Source organism: Somniosus microcephalus, chromosome 8 (assembly GCF_052327205.1).
Source record: "Somniosus microcephalus isolate GS21.2 chromosome 8, FLI_Smic_1.0, whole genome shotgun sequence".
In the NCBI taxonomy this organism is placed as follows: domain Eukaryota; kingdom Metazoa; phylum Chordata; class Chondrichthyes; order Squaliformes; family Somniosidae; genus Somniosus; species Somniosus microcephalus.
This window is the reverse complement of record NC_140994.1, coordinates 258231482-258254214: the sequence shown is the minus strand read 5'-3', so window position 1 is coordinate 258254214 and position 22733 is coordinate 258231482. Positions and strand designations below refer to the sequence as shown.

At 44.3% G+C, this 22733-nt stretch overlaps 1 protein-coding gene and 2 pseudogenes across 1 annotated transcript in view; all 3 read left to right on the top strand.

Annotated features, from left to right (window-relative positions):
- The window catches only part of LOC147114272 (uncharacterized), a 180293-nt gene that overhangs the window by 69066 nt on the left and 88494 nt on the right, over window positions 1–22733 (top strand). The gene's annotated exons all lie outside the window — the stretch shown is intronic.
- LOC147114275 (protocadherin-10 pseudogene) lies at window positions 10974–11953 on the top strand (annotated as a pseudogene).
- LOC147114274 (protocadherin-10-like) lies at window positions 14445–20052 on the top strand (annotated as a pseudogene).

Here is a 22733-nt window from a genome sequence, read left to right as displayed (position 1 = left end):
TCTGGTTTGTAATGCGGAGAACAAACTCCATACTTTGTGTGGCATCCGTCAGAAAGCTTCCGTATTACCGTAAGGTGAAATAATTGTGGCTCTTTATCTGCTTTGCCCCAGCGTTACAGCCCCCATTAATTGGTTACTGTGCATTGTACTTGACATCAATTCGTTGTACAAGATAAAGCTGCACTGCTCTCAGACAGAGGGTAGATGTCCACCCAGCGGCTACTTACTGGTCAGAATTGAACTTGATATCAAAATATTACTGATCTATATTTGATGTAGGACAAAAACAATTCACAGCTTGATAATATGTGCTATATTAAGGAATGCTGTTTAGTTTTGATTAGTTTAAATTCCTTTTGGTGTAGGCGTGTTGGTATAACAGCAGTACTATAGATAGATAGATAGATAGATAGAGAGAGAGAGAGAGAGAGAGAGAGAGATAGATAGATAGATAGATAGATAGAGACACACATATAGATAGGTAGCTAAATAGATAGATAGCTAGATAGATAGATAGATAGATAGATAGATAGGTAGATAGGTAGATCGATAGATCGATAGATCGATAGATAGATAGATAGATAGATAGATAGATAGATAGATAGATAGATAGATAGATAGAGCGAGAGATAGATAGATAGATAGAAAAAGAGATAGAGAGATAGATAGATAGGTAGATCGATAGATAGATAGATAGATAGATAGATAGATAGATAGATAGAGAGATAGAGAGATAGAGAGATAGAAAAAGAGATAGATAGATAGATAGATCGATAGATAGATAGAAAAAGAGATAGAGAGATAGGTAGATCGATAGATAGATAGATAGATAGATAGATAGATAGATAGATAGATAGATAGATAGATAGATAGATAGATAGATAGATAGATAGATAGATAGATAGAAAAATAAATAGATAGATAGATAGATAGTTAGAGAGATAGATAGATAGTTAGAGAGATAGATAGATAGATAGAAAGTGTAGTGTCCGTGTGTAGATAAAGACACTGAAGACAGGAGTTGGTTCATAGGTATTTACTAAGCAAGTCTGGGGGGGGGGGGGTTCTAAAGGATATACACAATACACAATACACAGGCTTATATAGCCCAAGTGGCAATTACCGGCATTACGCACACCTGGAGCTTTTAAAGGCACATACACCATAATTGCTCTTAAAGGCACATACACCACAATTCCTCCCCTTCTAGCTAACTAGTACATCATATTTTAAGTAATTATTAATTACCTGTTATATGCAAAATAATATACATTGCTGTATTAATTAATTATAAGTTAGCCTCTCAGGAGGCTTCCTGACTCGGTCCGGATAACGTCTCGGGGGTGTAGTAGTTTCTGGTGGTGTAGTAGGTACTTCTGGCAAGGCTGATTCGGCTTGAAGGCCAGTGTCGGGTTCATCGGGCTCCAGTATCACCGGATCGGAGGTAGATATGGGTATCTCTACTTCATCGTTAGATGTATAGAGTGGTGGTGTAGGTTGTCCCTTTTCGGATGACTTGATGATTTGGTCAGCATGGCACCTTATTATGCTGTCTCCGATGTCCACAGTATACATCAGTGGTCCTAATCGTGTGCAGATAGTTCCAGGCTGCCATTTCTCGGTACGGTAGTCCCGGGCCAAAACCGGTTGGCCTATCTGGAAGGCCCTAGTTGGCCTTTCATTCATGCCCTGAAACTGCCGGTTCTCCACGTCCCTTCGGATGTTGGGCTTGACCAAATCCAGCCGGCATCTTAGGTTTCTATTGTAGAACATCATGGCGGGAGTTTGGTTAGTAACCATATGCGTTGCATTCCTATATGCAAATAAGAAGTTATCCACCTTGTGCTGAAGTTTTATATCTTCATTACCCATGGCCTTGATGGCCTTCTTGAAGGTCTGGACAAACCTTTCAGCCAATCCATTGGTGGCGGGATGGTATGGGGCGGACGTGTAGTGCTTTACCCCATTGTTCTTTAAGAACTTTCTGAATTCTTTGGACACAAATTGCGGTCCATTATCAGAACATATCTGCTCCGGCAGCCCATTCCTGGCAAATATGGTCCTTAATACTGTGATGGTTTTTTCCGTGGTGGTGGAGGACATCTTTATTACCTCCGGCCACTTGGAGTGTGCATCAACTGCGATTAAGAACATTGAGTCCAAAAATGGACCAGCAAAGTCGATGTGCACCCTTTGCCAGGGAGATGAGGGCCACTCCCATGGATGTAGAGGGGCCTGTGGCAGAGCATTTTGGACCTTCTGGCATCCTAGGCAGCTCTTGGTCATGTCTTCGATGTCTCCATCGATACCTGGCCACCATACAAACGCCCTAGCTAGGTTCTTCATTTTCACTCCACCCAGATGCCCCTCGTGAAGCTCCTTTAGCACTTTATCCTGGAGTTTGGGTGGAATCACCACTCTGGATCCACACATCAAGGTTCCTCGGCACACTGACAGCTGTTCTCTTCTTTGCGAGAATGCTGGCAACAGTGGTTCGCCATGTGCTGGCCATCCCTTCACTGTTAAATCGTAGACCCGTGAGAGAGTAGGGTCATTTCTTGTCTCCCTTTCAATGGCAGAATTTGTCACCGGTAGACATTCCACTATGGTAGAGTGGAATATCTCTACTGGGTCTACTGTAGGTGCCTCTTCTATCGTTGGCAACAGTAGGTGTGATAAACCATCAGCATTCCCATGCTGTTTTGACCCTTTGTATTCAATGTTGTATTGGTGTGCCCCTAGAAAAAGGGACCACCTCTGTAGTCTTTGTGCTGTCATAATGGGGACACCTTTTTTAGGGTTGAATATGGAGATGAGGGGTTGATGGTCAGTCAGCAAGGTAAATTTTTGTCCGTGTAGGTAATGGTTGAATTTCTTCACTCCCCATACCAGGCTGAGTGCTTCCCTGTCTATCTGGGCATAGTTACGCTCAGCTGAGTTCAATGAGCGTGACGCAAAAGCTATCGGCCGTTCCGAGCCATCAGGGAATCTATGGGACAATACCACTCCTATGCCGTAAGGGGATGCATCGCACGCCAGTCTGATTGGTAGTGATGGGTTGTAATGAGCCAAAATTTTCTCGGATGTGATTAAGTCTTTACATTTATGGAAGGCACGTTTACAGTCTTCGTTCCATTTCCAAATCACTCCTGTCTGTAGAAGATCATTAAGAGGGTGTAGAATAGTTGATAAGTTCGGTAAAAATTTATGATAGTAATTTATTAATCCCAGGAATGGCCTTAATTGTGAAACATTTTCAGGTGCTGGGGCTTTTATAACTGCTTCAATTTTTTCAGGTGACTTATGCAACCCTTCCTTATTAATTATGTGGCCACAATATGATATCTGATTTTGGAAAAATTCGCACTTGGGGCGATTTGCTCGTAGGCCCCGTTCTTTCAGCCTAGTGAGCACCTGCTCCAAATTGGCAAGGTGCTCGTTGTCGTTTTCTCCTGTTATAAGGATGTCGTCTAGGTAGCATTGAGTCCCCGGAATCCCTTGCAGGACTTGCTCCATAGCTCTTTGCCAGATAGCTGGAGCTGATGCTATTCCAAAAACCAGTCGATTGTACTGGTACAGGCCTTTGTGTGTGTTTATTGTGAGATACTTTTTAGAGGTCTCCTCAACCTCCATCTGTAGATATGCCTGTGCCAAGTCAATTTTTGTGAAACGTTTCCCTCCGGATAGTGAGGCGAAAATATCTTCTATCCTCGGAAGAGGATACTGTACCGTGTGAAGGACCGGGTTTACAGTCACCTTAAAGTCTCCACAGATGCGAATTTTTCTCTGTTCCTCAGAGTTATTTTTCAATGTTTTTTTCATGACTGGAACGATGGGTGTTGCCCATTCGCTCCAATTTATTTTGGATAATACGCCTGCCTTTTCCAAATTCTTCAGCTCTGCCTCGACTGCCGGACGTATTGCGTATGGCACCGGTCTTGCCTTAAAAAAATTTGGAATTGCTGTATCTTCCACTTTTATTGAGGCGGTGATGCCTTTCAAGGTTCCTAGTTTCTCTTGAAACACTTCTTTGGCGTTGGCCAAGATGTCTTTTAATCGTTCAGGTATGATGTCATCATTGTTTTTTTTCTTACTGGTCACCGTCAGTGCCTGAATGGAGTGCCAGTCTAAACGTATCTTCCTTATCCATTCACGTCCCAACAACGGTGGACCACCATCTTGTAGAATGTATAAATACAACTTTTGTATTTCTTTGCCGTTGTATACCACAGGCACCCTTATTTTTCCTTTGGGGTAGACTTTCTGCCCCGTATATGTTTTTAAGATAATGGATGTGTCTTTTAGAGGTATATGCGAAAATAGCCTCTCGTAATCTCGTCGATTTACTACGGTTAGAGCTGATCCTGTATCTAGCTCCATTTTAACTGGGGACCCTGCTATTGTGAGGGTAACCCAAATGGTTTGGTAATCCTCTTTGGCAAGTACATTATGTAATTTGAGACAGCTTAGTCTCTTGTTTCCGGAGTCGCTATCGCTATTCTGGTCTTCGGAGCTATTGTCCGTCATCATTTGTACCTTCCTGTACTTTTCTTTATTGATTTTTTGTTTTCTGTCAGTGGATTTATTTTGTCCAGATTGGCATACCCGTGCAATGTGTCCAATCTTACCACATTGCCTGCATGCTTTGCCCTTGAACCAGCAGTCCCTCTGGTTATGGGTGGATCTGCCGCAGCGATAACATCTTCCGAACTCCTGTGTCATTTTATGGGTGCCGAAGTCCTGTGTCTCTTGTTGTATCTCTGCAGCTCCTTTTGCTGCTGCTTCGTATGATACAGCCACACTGAAAGCTTTGTCCAATGTTAAATCTTTTTCAGAAAGCAGTCTTTTTTGTGTTCCTTCACTTAAGAGACCGCAAACAAATTTGTCTCGAAGATAATCCGATAGTCCTGCTCCGAATTGGCAGTACATTGATTGCTTTCTTAATTCGGTTAGGTAATCAGCGTTACTTTCATTCTTGTGTTGATTTCTCTTGAAGAACTTGAATCGTTCCGCTATCAGCAGCGGTGTTGGGTTTAAATGCTCCTGCAGGGTATCAACAATTTCTTTAAAAGTCTTGTCCTTTGGTTTGGCTGGAGTGATTAAATTTCGTAACAGCCCGTATGCCTTCACGCCCATTAAGTTCAGAAGTACTGAAGCTTTTTTTTCATCTGTTATTCCATTTGCAGTGCAATAAACCTCTACTCTTTCCACGTATGTGGTCCAATCTTCTATTTCGCCATCAAAAGCCTCAATATTACCAGATTTAGGCATTTCAGAAAAGATATGGCGCTTCCCGTGCTTTTTTTTTCTCTCTGTAGCAACGATATGGCGCTTCCCGCGCTTTCCCGCCGCTGCTACCGATAACAACACTGTTTTACTGTGGTTTCAGTTTATTCACTGTTGGAGACTCGTTCCCGACGGAGGTCTAAATGCTGACCTGCTTGCCGCGCCAGCCGTCTCTCGAGTGCACCCTCCCAGTCCGTTATTGCTTGCCTCCGATTTTGCTGCCTGTCTCAGCTGTAGAGCTCGCCGCTGGAGCTCCAGCCTGATGCCCAGGAAGGATTAGCGCAGTACCTGTCACCAGCTTGGCCAGCTGGTGAAACCACAGTTTCTCTTACTTCCCTGAGTCTTCTGGACGCTGGAGGAATCGATGTCCTTGAGGTGCTGCCGAATTGCAGGTAAGTCCGTTTCCACTTCGTCGCCACTGTAGTGTCCGTGTGTAGATAAAGACACTGAAGACAGGACTTGGTTCATAGGTATTTACTAAGCAAGTCTGGGGGGGGGGGTTTCTAAAGGATATACACAATACACAGGCTTATATAGCCCAAGTGGCAATTACCGGCATTACGCACACCTGGGGCTCTTAAAGGCACATACACCATAATTGCTCTTAAAGGCACATACACCACAGAAAGATAGATAGATAGATAGATAGATAGAAAAATAAATAGATAGATAGATAGAAAATTAGATAGATAGATAGATAGATAGATAGACAGATAGATACTCATATAGATAGAGAGATAGATAGATAGATAGATAGATGGATAGATAGCTGGATAGATACACAGTTAGATAGATAGATAGATAGATAAATAGATAGATAGATAGATACACATATAGATAGATAGATAGATAGATAGATAGATAGATAGATAGATAGATAGGTAGATAGATAGATAAATAGAGAGATATATGTGTGTGTGCGCATGTGCGATCACGTGATGCCTAAATAGAAGGCAAGGCAAATAACGAACAGCATTATAGCATGTATTCAGATGGATTGAAATATATTTTGTTAACTGAAGCTACAGGTGGCAGGTGCAGTTCAATGTTAATAAGTGTAAAATAATTGTAATAGGAGAAAGATGATGAGAGGAGTGCATGCTGATTGAAACTGTGGAACAATGTGCTGATCAGAAAAAAGTATCTCGGTGTAATGATGAATAAAATCTATAAGCGGACAGTCTGGTGTTTAGCTTCAGTTTAACCATGCAAAAACGTATTGGGTTGGATAGTCAGAGAAATATATTAGAAAGGAAAATATTGTGCGTAAAGTGTATTGGCTATATTCTCTCCGGAACGCCGTGTGTAGTTGTGGGCACCTGATCACAGGAAGGATACTATTGCCTTTAGAATAGTGCAGAGTCATCATACAAGAAGATTTGGGGCAACGGGAGTTGAAGTTATAAGGAAAGGCTAATAAACTTAAGCGCGTTACTTTTGGAAATAAAAGGATTTTGAGCTGATTTAACTGAAGTCTTCGCAATTGTGAAGGAGCTTGACAAACATAATCCAGGTAAATTGTTTATTATGAAGATAGCTTCAAATACCAGGACAGTCATGTTAAAAATTTAGGGCTAGATTTTCAGTTGCTTGCGCCAGCAGTTAGCGCCTTAAGAGAAGTGATTTTCGGGCGCTATGCGTGTAGCGCCCGGGCGCAGCGCAGTTTGCGCCCCGCCCCAAATTAAGTTTCCCGTTAGCGCCGGCGCAAAGTTTAGCGGCCGCCCGGATGCGCGCGCAGAAAATGACGTCACATCCTCGTGCAACGCCCTTTAGCCGCCCCGAATCCAAACTTCAGTCGGACCGCCCCATTGTGCGGCTGGCATCCAGAGCGTTTGTAAAATGGAATGCAACACACCCTGGGGAGCGCAAATTAAAGGGCACTCCCCCTGCACTATAAACGGCAGTCTGCATGTGTTGTGTGGAAGGATCCAGTGTGTTGTGAATGGTGTATTTATGTTTCCTCCTCCTCCTCCTCCTCCTCCTGTTTTCCCCCCCAGACTCTGCCTTTGAAAAAAACACATGCACCCTTCCCCTTTAAGAGCTCACTGGCACCAGAGTGTCTGCCGTGCGCTGCGCCCGAGCTCGGGTGTTGCGCTCTGCACCGCCGGCTTAGCGCCTAAAGATAGTAGTGGAACGCCTCTTTTAGCGCTCCACCAACCTCTTAGGGCGAAGCCACTGAATTTCCGGCAACGGAGCGCTACTTTGGGGCGGGCGCTAACTTCGGGCAGGCGCTAAGGTTAGCGCCCCAAAACTGTCTATACTGAAAATCTAGCCCTTAGTGTTAAAAGAAAAGAAAGACAGACTTACATTTGTATAACGCCTTTCACGACCACCGAATTTCCCAATGTGCTTTACAGCCAATGAAGTACTTTTTGAAGCTGTTGTAATGAAGGAAATGTGGCAGCGAATCTTTGCACAGCAAGCTCCCACAAATAGCAATGTGATATTGACCAGATAATCTATATTTTTTAGTGAAGTTGATTGAGGGATAAATATTGGCCAGGACACTGAGGATAACCCCCCCTACTCTTCTTTGAAATAGTGCCATGAGGTCTTTTACTTCCACCTGAAAGAAAAGACAGGGCCTCGGTTTAACATCTCATCTGAAAGACAGCACCCCTGGCAGTGCAGCACTCCCTCTAGTACTCTGCTGGAGTGTCAGCCTATATTTTTGTGCTCAGGTCCCTGGAGTGGGACTATGAAGGCACCATATCCTGGGTCAGAGGCGAGAGTGCTACCAACTGAGCCACAGCTGACACTTGTTGAAAGTCAAAAAGAAAGTCAGGCAAATGGTAAAGGAATTGGGGGTGTACTTCCGCGTGGATGGACAATAAAGTAGATTCAAGAGGCAATACAGTGCATAAAGAGAAGACATTGAAAGATATAGTGACAAAGCGGTAGGTGGTGTTGATATATGAAGATGAACAACCCTATTATGTTAAGTAGCCATTTTATGTTCCTAAAATGTCTTAACTTCCTCTGAGTGCCTTGAGTGCTAGGGATTAGATCAACGTTCCATTTAAACGATTCAGTGTTAGTATCAAGTACTCTTACGTTAGGTATTGCACAGCCACCTGTACACTACAGCTGGAGTTGGGAAAAAGAACCAGGGGGAAGATGAGTTTTTTTATGCAGCGAGTTGTTATGATCTGGAATGCAGTGCCTGAAAGTGTGGTGGAAGCAGTTTTGATAGTGAATTTCAAAGAAGAATTGGAAATATACTTGAAAAGGAATCATTTGCAGGGCTGTGGGGAAAGAGCAGGGGAGTGGGACTAACTGGAGAGTTCTTTCAAATAGGCGGCACAGGCACAATGGGCCAAATTACTTCCTTCTGTGCTGTACGATTCTGTGATGTTTTCTCCCAAGTTGCATGAGCCTTAGCTCCATTAGTGCACCTATTAGGAACTGGGTTCACTCTGCTTAAACGGATTGCACGTCGTTCCCAAACAGTGAGGGTTCCACATGCTATCAGTCTAGACAGGACTCGGATCCATGTCTCAAATGTTAAAAAAAAGTTAGTGCTAAACCGGTGATGTGTTCTTTCCCTCCAGAATCTCAAATGTGTATCTTATTAAATGGCCCAGTATCCAGATGGACAGGTACGTTTCAGTTATTGTGACACTACATGTTCTTTGTATTTGGAGAGCTTCCTTGGATCATTGTTTTATCATATTTGTTTCTGTTCTGTCTCAAAACAATTGGAGGGAATTTTAATTTTGATCAAAATGTTATTAATCATGCAAGCAATAGTCAGTTTTGCTATTTTATCTCTCAATGTAAAGAAGATGTACTGTTATAATGACTGAAATGGGGTTTTTTTCTGGGGGGATTGCAAGTCAATGTCCCAGAAATTCTGGTCGGGGGCTTCCCATGGGTGTAAGCCCCCGACCTGCACTTAACTAGCATGCCAGCCGTTGAGCTGTGGGCCCACGTGGGATTCCGATCCTGGGCCTCCTCCAATGGCCGGTGTACAGTGCTTGCGTATCCCAGGGGTGCAGTTAGTATGATGCGTCCCCTGGGATCACGTGGGCCATGGAGAGCCAGTGGTAGCAGGGAATGCTTCATTCATAAGTTTGACAGGAAGAGCTGTCAAACCTATAAATACCATAAGCCCCAAAACATCACTAAAACCTCAAATATTTTTTTTAAACATCACATTTTTAAAATAACTATAAATTATATAAAATAACTATTTTAAACAATAATTTAAATTTTTGAAAAAATTAGTTACATTTTCTAACGGGGCTAAAAGTAAACTTACCTTTCTTTAAAGTATTTAAAAATAATAAACCTGTGGAAAAAATGTTTTAATTAATTCACCACTTACCTTGTTAAAAGCAGGCCTTGCGACTGCTTTTTACATGTGACTTACCCTCCCGGAGAAACCTGCAAAAAAAATGTAAGTCCCATGTGCACGCGCTGCCTCTCCGGCGTACGCGTTCGACCTCTGAACCCTTTCCTTTAAGGGAACGGAAGTTCTGGTTTCCCGCGCATGCACAGTGCATGCATGAAACCAGCACTTCCATTGGGCTTACGGGTGAGTACCCCATGCGTACTCACCTGTGGAGACCCGAATTTCTGGGCCAATATCTTCTGATAACTCAGCCCATTTATAAATAATAATTGAGTAGACTAAAAAGGAAAAGAAAGACTTGCATTTATATAACAACTTTCACGACCATCGGACATCTCAAAGTAGTTTACAGCCAATGAAGTAATTCTGAAGTGTAGTCACTGTTGTAATGTAGGAAACGCAGCAGCCAATTTGCGCACAGCAAGCTCCCACAAAAAGCAACATGATAAAGACCAGATAATCTGGGTTTTTTTTAGTGATGTTGGTTGAGGGATAAATATTGCCCTAGGACAGCAGGGCTAACTCATCTGCTCTTCTTCAAAATAGTGCCACGGGATTGTTTACATCCACCTGAGAGAGCAGACGAGGCCTCGGTTTAACATCTCATCTGAAAGACGGCACCTCCAACTGTGCAGCACTCCTTCAGTACTGCACTGGAGTGTCAGCCTAGATTTTTGTCAATTAAATCTATTTAGCGAACAATAACATCAGAGAGATTGGGGTTTAGCTGAGTGCCCTCGGTGTCTCAAAAATTAAGTACCTTAGAAAATGTGTTTCTTACCTCAGTCTATGAACAGGGTGACTTTTAAGATATCATTGGAAAGCAGCTCTATAAAAATAGTTTTGCAGAGAGAAAAAAAAATTCAAAACATTAAAAAAAAGTTATTTACATTTTTGGTTGCACAACAATAAATGCAAATAATAACGCTTTAGCAGGATATGCTAGCTTTAAGAAATGAACAGTATTCTGATTGGCTGAACATGGGTTCGCCAATCAGAAGCTGGTATGTGACTGGAGATCCTGACTGCCCCTTCCCTTCCCATCCACCATCACATACGACCCGAAACAATGTGAAATTGGAATAGTGAGCTATGCAGGGTAGCAGCAGCTTTTGCGGTTGCATCTATTGGGGATTTTAGCCACAAAACAGAGACTTTTCTGAAACAATCTCGACGATTTCTTAAAAGGCAAAGGTATTTTTCTATACTGCAGCCTTTCTGGTGAAGAAATTAGGCGTCAATAATTTTAATCTAAGGTTAAACCGAACGCCATGGAGCCGCGCTGAAGCAATTGGAATGTTTAACACTGGCAATGAGATGTTATAACATATTTTGTTTTTTTAAATGGGAACTGCTATATTGCATGTTTATCTCCTGGAAACTACTTTCAGGAGAGATTCGTTATTCGATTCCCAACTGGGCGCCTTTATTGGGAACATTGCGGACGATTTGGGATTAAATGTAAAGCAGCTCTCGGCTCGGAATTTTTGGCTTGTGTCAGGTCCAAAAAAGCAGTATTTGGAAGTAAATTTCGACAATGGGATTCTGTTCGTGAAGGAAAAAATTGACCTAGAAGAGCTCTGTGGGCCGAGCCTCACTTGCATCTTGTCTTTGGAGGCCGTGCTTGAAAATCCTCTTAACCTGTACCAAATCGAAGTGGATATTCTGGATATAAATGACAATGCACCCAGTTTTCCAAAGAGCCAGTACTGCCTTGAAATCTCTGAGTTTGCTGCGCTGGGAGCCCGCTTCACCTTCGAGTGCATGCACGATCCGGATGTTGAGACCAACTCCGTGCAAACCTACCAGCTGGTTGCAAATGAATACTTCGTGCTTAATGTTGAGGCGGGTATTAGAGATGGGAAGTTGCCAGTGTTAGGGCTGGAAAAGCCTCTGGACAGAGAGAAGCAATCGACCCACCGATTACTGTTATTGGCCAAAGATGGCAGGGTCCCCAAAAGGTCTGGCACTGCTCAGATCAACATCGTACTGGAAGATGCCAATGACAACGCGCCGGTTTTCCCTCAATCAGTTTACAGGTTTGACCTACCTGAAAACGTGACCAAAGGGACCATGGTACTGCAGGTAAATGCCACTGATTTGGATGATGGTTCGAATAGAGAGATTGTGTATTATTTCAGTAGCCATACATCTGCTAGAGTCTGTGAACTGTTTAGTTTGGATTCCAAAAGTTGTGAAATAAGAGTTAAAGCGAATTTGGACTATGAGGATAATATTGTTTTGAGATTATTATACAAGCAAAGGACAAGGGACCCAACGCCAACCCAGTGTACTGTCACGTTTTATTGAACATTATTGATGTAAATGTTAATGCACCTGAGGTGACACTGACTTCGTTATCTAGCCCAGTGCCTGAAGACTTGCTGCCTGGGTCTGTCGTGGCTCTGATCAGTGCATCAGACAGAGATTCCGGTGAAAATGGGCAGCTGCAATGTCAAATCGGACATAATCTTCCTTTCACGTTGGACTCGTCCTCCAAGAAGTACTTACGATTGCTCACACATGACCTGCTGGACTGCGAACACGCCTCCACATATGATGTTACTGTCACCTGCAGTGATGGAGGAACCCCGCCTCTCACAGCCACCAAACCATCCTGGTTGAGGTTTCAGACAGAAATGACAACGCACTACAATTTCCGCAACCTGTCCTTACAGCATTCGTGATGGAGAACAATAATATTGGTGCCTCCATTTTCTCAGTGACAGCAGTTGATGCGGACATTGACAAGAATGCTCGGCTATCCTGTGCTATCCTGGACAGTCAGGTTCAGGGTGAATCAGTAAGCAATTACATCTATATTAATTCAGAGAATGGCATTATATGTTCCTATAGATCTTTTGACTATGAACAATTAAAAAACTTTCGGATCCAAGTTCAGGCACATGATCTTGGAGTCCCACCACTCGCTAGCAACGTTGCCGTGGACATCATTATCCTTGACCAGAATGATAATGCCCCAGTGATCGTGCATCCATTAATCGAGCATGGGACAACAATGACAGAGACGGTATTGCGGTTCGCGGAACCAGGTTATCTGGTGGCCAAGGTGACAGCCACTGATGCCGACTCTGACAAAATGCTCGCCTCTCTTACTGGATCCTCCATGCTACTAACTCGGGACTTTTTACCATTTCACTGGATACAGGCGAAATATGGACAACCCGTGGTATTGCAAAGACAGATGCAACCAAGCAGAGGTTGGTCATCCTGGTAAATGACCATGGAGCACCGGCACTTTCCGCTACAGTGACTATCACATTGTCAGTGATAGAGGGCGATGCAGAAATGCTGTCCGACAGAAACAGTTTGTCTGAAAACCCTGACTTCGCTTCTGATACAAGCCTTTACTTAGTTATATCTTTAGGAATAATCTCGTCCATTTTTCTGGTGGTTTTAATCATTCTAGCTGTTAAAGTTCATAAAAGCAGAAATGCCTTTGGCGGCCACAACTGTGCTTTGGGTCCGTGTGGCTGCTTTGAATCAAGGCATTCACTGAATGGAATTCAGAAAGCCAGCTGGAACCTTCGGATCCCTCCCAACTATGTTGAAGTATTTGGAGGCAATCCGCTTTCCCAAAGTTTCCGCTATGAGACATGTTCAACGTCACGTTCGATGAAGGGAGACTTCTTGTTCCCCAACACGTGCAGTTCGTCGACAGGGAAGAATCACGCCAAGAGTGAAAGCATTGCAAATGGAGGAATAGCATCATTCTCAATTTCTGAGAATTCTGCACATAGTGAGGTGAGGCGCCTGACTGGAAAGACAAGTCAATCTTAATCGAACAAATGCAGATAGAACAGTATCAGGGAGTTAGAACTCTTGTTTTACTTATTGTGTAATACTTTATCATCATTTACAGACCGGCCCAGATGTGCAGTGTCAAATAGTTACTTTAACATTCGTTAACAGTTAAATAGCTGTTGCAGCTGCCACTGTACTGCATGCCCATTACAACACAGTGGACCATAAGCTAGTTTAGGTGCATCACTATTGTAGCTAAAACATCTGTAGGTTATAAGACTAAATATAAAAGATTGCAATTGCCTCGATAATTGTCTTTAACAGCATTTTTTCATTCCTGTTCCCATTTTTCAGTTGAGAATCCAAAGTCCATAATATGGGGTACTAGCACAATTGCAAAGATCCCGTTGCAACACGTTGAAATGTTTTTTTCTTTTCAGGGAGAGTTCATTAAAATTCACACTTCCTATTTTTCTCTCGATTGTATTTTAGCCATCAGATAGCCACATCATGTAGCATTGCCGGATATAATTACAGGCAATGTGCAAGTGAATTAGACATGTTTAATGGAGAAATGAATCAGAAAACCTGAGCTTTGTGAATCAAACAAATGGGTCATCAATGACGCTTTCAGTGTAGTGTATCGTTTGATCAGTGCTCTGATAAAGTGTCAATGAAGTCTCAAATCTACTTCAAAATGTAATCATCAGTTGTCACAGAGTGAAAGCAACTCCAACATAGTGAAAGAAAGGGCCGGTTACATTTTACATTGCACAACAATAAATGTAAATGTTGCGCAAAGGCTTAGGAAGGCAGTCCAGCTTTAAGAAATGCTCAGTGCAGTGATTGGCTGAATGAAAGTCAGCCTCTTTTCACCAATGAGAAGCTGTAATGCGACTGGAGATCCTTACTGCCTTACCCTCCCCTTCCGCCATTAGATACGACCAGATACCGTGTAACATTGGGTCGAGCTGCGTGTCGCTACATTAGCTTCTCTACATTCAGCCAAGGCGATTTTAGAAGAAATAAGAAGGTTTGTCAGAAATAATTACGCCGATTTTTTTAAAAGTGCGTTTGTTTTTTTAGGCAATCTAGCCGTTTTAGTTAAAATGGAAACATAATGGACTCTTTTTCCCAGGAATTATTCAACGACGCCGCGTTGTGCTCAATCACTTGAAATGCTTTGTGCTGGAAATGGAGTGTTGTAAAATATATTGGTTATTGAAATGGCAACTTTTATATTGTATCATCTCTTCCTGGGAACCAGTTTCTGGACAGATACGATATTCGATTCCTGAAGAACTGAATGTGGGTGCCTTTGTTGGGAATATCGCAGAGGATTTGGGCTTGGATATAAAAGAGCTCTCGGCTCGCGGCTTTCAGATTGTGTCTGGTCCCAGTAAGCAGTATATGGACGTAAATTTAGACAATGGGATTCTGTTTTTGAAGGAAAAAATGGACAGAGAACTGTTCTGTGGGCCGAGCCTCACTTGCACGTTGTCCCTGGAAGCCGTGATCGAAAATCCCTTGAATGTGTACCATTGTCAGGTGGAGATTCTGGATGTGAATGACAACGCTCCGAGTTTCCCAGAGAGCCAGTTTCGTCTGGAAATCTCGGAGGTGGCTGCCCCGGGAACGCGCTTTGCTCTGGAGTGCGCGCACGACCCGGACGTTGGCAGCAACTCCGTGCAAAGCTACCAGCTAGTGGCCAACGACTATTTCGCCCTGGATGTCGAGACGCGCGGCGGGGACGGAAAGCTGCCGGTCTTGGTTTTGGAAAGACCTCTGGACAGAGAAAAGGAAAACAGCCACAGGTTAGTGTTAATTGCAAGGGACGGAGGGATCCCGGAGCGATCTGGCACTGCTCAGATATTGATTGCAGTGGAGGACGCCAACGACAACGCGCCTGTTTTCCCCCAGTCGGTCTACAGGGTCAGCTTGCGGGAGAATGTACCCACAGGAACCTTGGTGATCAAAGTAGACGCCTCTGATTTGGATGTTGGTCTCAATGGGCAGGTAGTGTATTCGTTTAGCAGTCATACCTCGAATCGAGTCCGTGAACTGTTTGGGCTGGACTCAAAAACTGGTGAAATCAGAATTAAAAAGAATTTGGACTATGAAGAAAACAGTGTTTTTGAGATTAATGTACAAGCAAAGGACAAGGGTCCCTACGCAACCCCTGTGTATTGTCATGTGGTGGTTGACATAGTTGATGTGAATGACAACGCACCTGAGGTGACACTAACATCTTTATTCAGTCCTATCGGCGAAGACTCCCTCCCCGGGACTGTGGTGGCGCTGATCAGCTCAACAGACAAAGACTCGGGGGGAAACGGACACGTGCATTGTCAAATCCCAAATGAACTTCCTTTTAAACTAGATTCATCCTCAAATAACTATTACAGGCTCGTTACCCGGGAGGCGCTGGATCGCGAGCGTGTGTCAAACTACAGCGTCGCTGTCGTATGCACTGATGGCGGAATCCCTCCTCTCACATCCAACAAAACCATCCGCGTGGAGGTTTCAGACATAAATGACCACTCGCCACACTTTACGCAGCCTTTATATACAGCTTACGTGATGGAGAACAACGCTGTCGGCGCGTCCATATTCTCGGTGACTGCTTTCGATCCAGATTTAAGTCAGAACGCTCGCCTGTCCTACTTCATCTTAGAGACTTCGATTCAGGGCAAGTCCGTGTCCACTTACGCCTCTATTAACTCGCGCAGCGGGGTCATATATTCTCAGAGAACTTTCGACTACGAGCAACTCAAAAACTTTCAGATCCAAGTTCAGGCCCGGGACTCTGGCGTCGCACCACTTTCTGGTAACACTTCAGTGGATGTAATTATCCTGGATCAGAATGACAACGCCCCCGTGATCGTGCACCCATTGCCCGAGTTCGGCTCCACGGTGTCAGAGTCCTTATCCCGGTTCGCAGAGCCAGGCTACCTGGTTGCCAAAGTCTCTGCTACTGATGGCGACACAGGCCAGAATGCTCGGCTTACCTACCAGATTCTCCAAGCTACTGACGCTGGCCTCTTCACTATTTCCCCAGACACGGGCGAAATCTGGACAATCCGCAGCATTGTGAATAATGACGCCGCTAAGCAAAGGTTGGTAATCGGTGTTAAAGACAACGGATCGCCGCCACTTACAGCCACAGCCACATTCATCTTGTCTGTGGCGGGAACCGATAAACAAATGCTCTCCGATGTAAGCAGTTTGTCTGAAGACCCCGGGTTCGTTTCGGATACCAGCTTTTACGTGGTCATAACTTTAGGGGTCATCTCGTCCATTTTCCTGGTGATTTTGATTATCCTCGCTATTACGGTCCACAGAAGCTCTTCTCTAGACACGTGTGGCTGTTTTACAGCGAGAAACTCGCTGCATGGAATTCAAAGAGGCGGCAGAAACCTGCAGATACCACCCAACTATGTTGAAGTGTTTGGGGGTGATCCTCTTTCTCAGAGTTTCCGCTACGATACCTGCTCAACTTCACATTCCACCAAGAGAGAATTCACCTTTTCCCACAAGTGCAATACCTCTACCCGTAAGAATAACGTCCCGAGTGGCACTTTGGGGAATGGAGATACCCCACGAACGCCAAACTCTGCGCAGTACAAGATCACTGTAAATAATGAGGTGAGGTTCTTATTCGAGGGCGAAAAGAACACCTCATGGGTTTGATTTGGATGTACAAATGTTCACTGAAAGCCTATCGATTATGGAGATCGGATTTAGGAGATGCCAAAGAGTCAGTCCTGTCAATTCCTTTGCTATCTGAATTCCCAGTCGCTATTCCTGGACCAGCTCCTGTGCTATTCAATATTTTGTGCTTCGGTGCGTTCATATTGTTTTACCATTAAGTTGATTGTGGCAGTTAGAGAAGTATGTGTGGATAAATCACAATCACACAAACCTAACGCACCGCCTTCAATATGCTATTATCTATACTTTATTAGAAGTAAAAAACGAAATATTGCTTATAATGGTATTTCACCAGGGTCTGTGAGGTTATAACTATTAAGTATCAGTGCTCTGTTGACAGTACTCCATATTGTTGCCATGAGCTCTAGTGTTGGATTTACATTTCTATGGACAATAATAAAATCACATTTTTCTCAGGGAAAGACTCAAATCAGAAATCAGTCAACAGAATATGTAATTACATGGAATCAGTGGAGAGTTTTTTTATTCGTTCATGGGATGCGGGCATCGCTGGCAAGGCCAGCATTTATCGCCCATCTCTAATTGCCTTTGAGAAGGTGGTGGTGAGGCACCTTCTTGAACCGCTGCGGTCCGTGTGGTGAAGGTACCAACCTAGTGCTGTTAGGTAGGGAGTTCCAGGATAATGGCCCAGAAGTTTGGTTCAGGGGCTTCCCGTGGGTGCAAGCCCCCGACCTGCACTTACCTTGCGCGCCGGCCGTTGAGCTGTGGGCCCCCGTGGAATTCCGATCCTGGGCCTGCTCCAGCTGCCGACATGCAGTGCTTGCATATCCCAGGGGCGCAGTTAGTTCGATGCGTCCCCTGGGATCATGTGGGCCATGGGGAGCCAATCAGAGCAGGGAATGCTCCATTCATAAGTTTGACAGGAAGAGCTGTCAAAACTTAGAAATACTACGGGCCACAAAACACCACTAAATCTTCAAATAATTTTTTTTTAAATCACATTTTTTAAATAAACTATAAATTACATGAAATAACTATTTTGAACAATAATTTAAATTTTTGAAAAAAATAATTTTATTATCTAACGGGGCTAAAAATAAACTTACCCTTGTTTAAAGTATTTAAAAATAATAAACCTGTGGAAAAAATGTTTTAATTTTAATTAATTCACCACTTACCTTGCCTGCTTTTTAAAAGTGTAACTCCTGGAGACGTACCCTCCTGGGAAAACCTGCAATAAAAACGTAAGTTCAATGCGCACGCGCAGCCTCTCCCGCGCACGCATTCGACCTCTGAACCCCTTCGTTCAGGGGAATGGAAGTGCCGGTTTCCAGCGCATGCGCAGTGCATGCAGGAAACCGGCACTTCCATTGGGCCTACGGGTGAGTACCCCGTGCGTACTCACCCGTGGAGACCCGAATTTCTGGGCCAGTGGCCCAGTGACGATGAAGGAACAGTGATATACTTCCAAGTCAGAGTGGTGTGTGACTTGGAGGTGGTGGCGTTCCCATGCGTCTGCTGCCCTTGCCCTTCTAGGTGGTAGAGGTCGTGGACTTGGGAGGTGCTGTTGAAGAAGCCTTGCTGCAGTGCATCTTGTAGATGGTACACACTACAGCCAGTGTGCCAGTGTGGGAGGGAGTGAATGTTTAAGGTGGTGGATCGGGTGCCAATCAAGTGGACTGCTTTGTCCTGGATGGTGTCGAGCTACTTGAGTGTTGTTGGAGCTGCACTCATCCAGGCAAGTGGAAAGTATTCCATCACACTCTTTACTTGTGCCTTGTAGATGGTGGAAAGGCTTTGGTGAGACAGGAGGTGAGACACTCGTCGCAGAATACCCAGCCTCTGACCTGCTCTTTTAGCCACAGTATTTATGTGGCTGGTCCAGTTAAGCTTCTGGTCAATGGTGACCCCCAGGATGTTGAGGGTGGGGGATTTGGCGATGGTAATTAAATGTTACAAGTTTCCAAAATAAGATCCTGGTAATTTGTATTGAAAGGGAGCATGAAGCAGGGTCTTCTGAGGCTTGAGTCAAGTAACGTAATGCCTCATAAGTAAAGCGGTAACATAAGTTAATCTTTTTTAAATGGGATCCGAAGAAGTGATCCTTAGAAAATCTACTAAAGTTTGGCAGAGGAAAGGAAATTTCCAAAATAATGCAGGAAAAGATGGGAGAAATTTAGATTGCACAATGATAAATGTAACTATCACACAGAGGCTTACAGAGACAGTCCAGCTTTAAGAAATGTTCTGTATGGTGATTGGTTGAGCGCCAGTTCACCAATGAGAGGCTGAAATGTGTCTGGAGATCTTGACTGCCCCCTTCCCTCCCCATCCACCATTACGTACGAACAGATGCAGTGTAAAACCCGCATAGCGAGCTGCGTAGCGCTGTATCGGGTTTTGTATTCGCATACATTGGTCATTTTAAAAGAAATAAGAAGATTCGAACGAAATCTCAGTGATTTTTGGAAAAATACAGGTATCTTTATGCAATGTTGTCCCTTTTTCTCGTTAAGAAATGGTTTATAAGGCATCTTATTCCAAGGAATTACTGAATGGCGTGTCGCGCTGAAGTAATTGGAATGCTTTGTGCGGGAAATGGGATATTCTAAAATATATTGGCTGTTAAAATGGTCATTTTTGTACTGTGTGCTATCCTCCTGGGTGCTGGTTTCGGGACAGATTCGCTATTCAATTCCTGAAGAATTGCAACTGGGCGCCTTTGTTGGGAATATCGCAGACGATTTGGGTTTAGACGTGAAATCGCTCAAAGCTCGCAGTTTTCGCATTGTGTCTGGTCCCAGGAAGCAGTATCTGGATGTAAATTTGGACAATGGGATTTTGTTTGTGAAGGAGAAAATTGACCGGGAACAGCTCTGTGGCTCGAGCCCCACATGCAAACTGTCCTTAGAGGCCGTGATCGAAAATCCCCTGAACGTGTATCATTTTCAAGTAGAGATTTCGGATGTAAATGACAACGCTCCCAGTTTCCCCAAAAGCCAATTTCGCTTGGAAATCTCAGAGGTGGCCGTGCAAGGAGCGCGTTTTGCCCTGGAGTCGGCGCAGGATCTGGACGTTGGAATCAACTCCGTACAAACCTACCAGCTGGTCGCGAACGAACACTTCACAATAGACATTCAGTCGCGCAGTGGAGATGGCAAGTTGCCAGTGTTAGTGCTGCAAAGGCCCCTGGACAGAGAAAAGCAGACGATCCACAGGTTAGTGCTAATTGCCAAGGACGGGGGGATCCCTGAAAAATCTGGAACGGCTCAGATACTTATTATAGTGCAGGATGCTAACGACAACGCGCCCGTGTTCCCACAGTCAGTCTATAGGGTGAGGCTGTCGGAAGATGCACCCAAAGGAACTCTGGTAATCAAACTAAACGCTATTGACTTAGACGATGGTCCCAATGGAGAGATTGTGTACTCGTTCAGTAGCCATGCCGCTGCCAGAGTCCGCGAACTGTTTAGTGTGGATTCCAGAACTGGGGAAATTAGGATCAAAGGAGATTTGGACTATGAAGAAAGTAGCATTTTTGAGATTAACGTCCAGGCGATGGACAGGGGTTCACATGCAATCCCTGTGTACTGTGATGTGCTGGTGAACGTTACTGATGTCAATGATAACGCGCCTGAGGTGACTTTGACTTCTATGTTCAGCCCTGTTAGTGAAGACTCCCTGCCTGGGACCGTGGTGGCCCTGTTCAATGTGGAAGACAAAGACTCGGGCGATAATGGGCAGGTCCAATGCCAAATTGCAAGTGGCTCTCCTTTCAAACTAGATTCTTCTTTGAAGAACTATTACAGATTGCTCACTCGGCAGCCGCTCGATCGCGAAAATGTCTCAAAGTACGACGTTACAATCGTATGTAGTGATAGAGGAACCCCTCCTCTCACATCCAAGAAATCCATCCGGGTGGAGGTTTCCGATATCAATGATAACGCGCCCCGCTTTACGCAGCCTTCGTACACAGCCTACGTGATGGAGAACAACGTTATTGGGTCTTCCATCTTCTCGGTGACAGCTTTTGATCCAGATTTAAACCAGAACTCTCGACTGTCCTACTCCATCCTGGAAACCCGGGATCAGGACTTGCCAATATCCGCTTATGTGCATATTAATTCAGAAACTGGCGTCATATATTCTCGGAGAACTTTTGACTACGAACAGCTCAAAAACTTTCAGCTCCAGGTACGAGCACAGGACTCTGGGACTGTACCGCTGACGAGCAACGTTTCAGTAGACATTATTACCCTGGACCAAAATGACAATGCCCCAGTCATCGCACACCCATTACCAGAGTACGGGTCTACGGCGCTGGAGACTGTATCCAGGTTCGCCGAGCCAGGTTACCTGGTTGCTAAAGTAACCGCAACCGATGCGGACTCTGGCCAGAATGCTCGCCTCACTTACCAGATTTTTCTGGCCACCGACCCTGGACTTTTTACTATTTCATCGGACTCAGGGGAAATATGGACAATCCGTGGCATCGTGGACAAGGATCTCAGTAAGCAAAGGTTGGTCATTGTAGTAAAAGACAATGGGGCGCCATCGCTGTCAGCTACAATGACCATCATTATATCAGTGGAAGAAAGTAAAAGAGAAATGTTATCCGAGGTGGACAGTTTATCTGAAGGGCCTGCTATTGCTTCGGGTACAAGCTTTTACTTAGTCATATCTTTGGGGTTAATTTCGGTCATTTTTCTAGTGATTTTAGTCATCCTCGCCGTTAAGGTTCACAGAAACAGACTCGGCTTTGATGAGGGTACCTCTTGCCAGGGCACGTGTTGCTGCTTAGAGGCAAGAACTCAAAAGGCCAGTCGGAGCCTTCAGATACCTCCGAACTACGTTGAAGTGTTCGGGGGCGACCCGCTTTCTCAGAGTTTCCGCTACGAGACGTGTTCAACTTCAGAGACGGTCAAGAGAGACTTCATGTTTCGCAACATGTACAGTTCACCTGCTGGCAAGAATAACACCAATGCCGGCCCTATTGGGAAGGAAGACTCGCCGCCGGCATCGAATTCTGCAAATTGTAGAAACACTGTTAATAGCGAGGTGAGACGCCCTTTTAAAGGCGGAAATCAAAATATGTTTGATTCGGATGTACACATGTCGACTTATGGATTTCAACACGTGGAGCATGAGAGAGATACCTACATAGGCTATCAATATTCCTCGCTATTTAAATTCTTGGTCAGCATCTCTGGGCCAGGCTCAAAGCCAGAGGCTCGGTTACCACTGCCTTTATAATTAATCCATGCTATTTATAGTGTTAATTGTTGTACTGCATAAACTTATTTTTAAGATGCATTGCAAAATAACAACAACAATGTGTATTCATATAGCGCCTTTAACGTAGTAAAACGCCCCAGGGCGCTGCACAGGAGTATTTTAAGACAAGAAATTTGACACCGAACCACATAAGGAGAAACTGGGCAGGTGACCAAAAGCTTGGTCAAAGAGGTAGGTTTTAAGGAGTGTCTTAAAGGAGGAAAGAGAGGTAACAAGGTGGAAAGGTTTAGGCAGGAAATTCCAGAGCTTAGGGCCCAGGTAACAGAAGGCACGGCCGCCAAAAGTTGAGCGATTATAATCAGGGATGCTCAAGAGGGTAAAATTAGAGGAGCGCAGATATCTCGGGGGGTTTGTGGGGCTG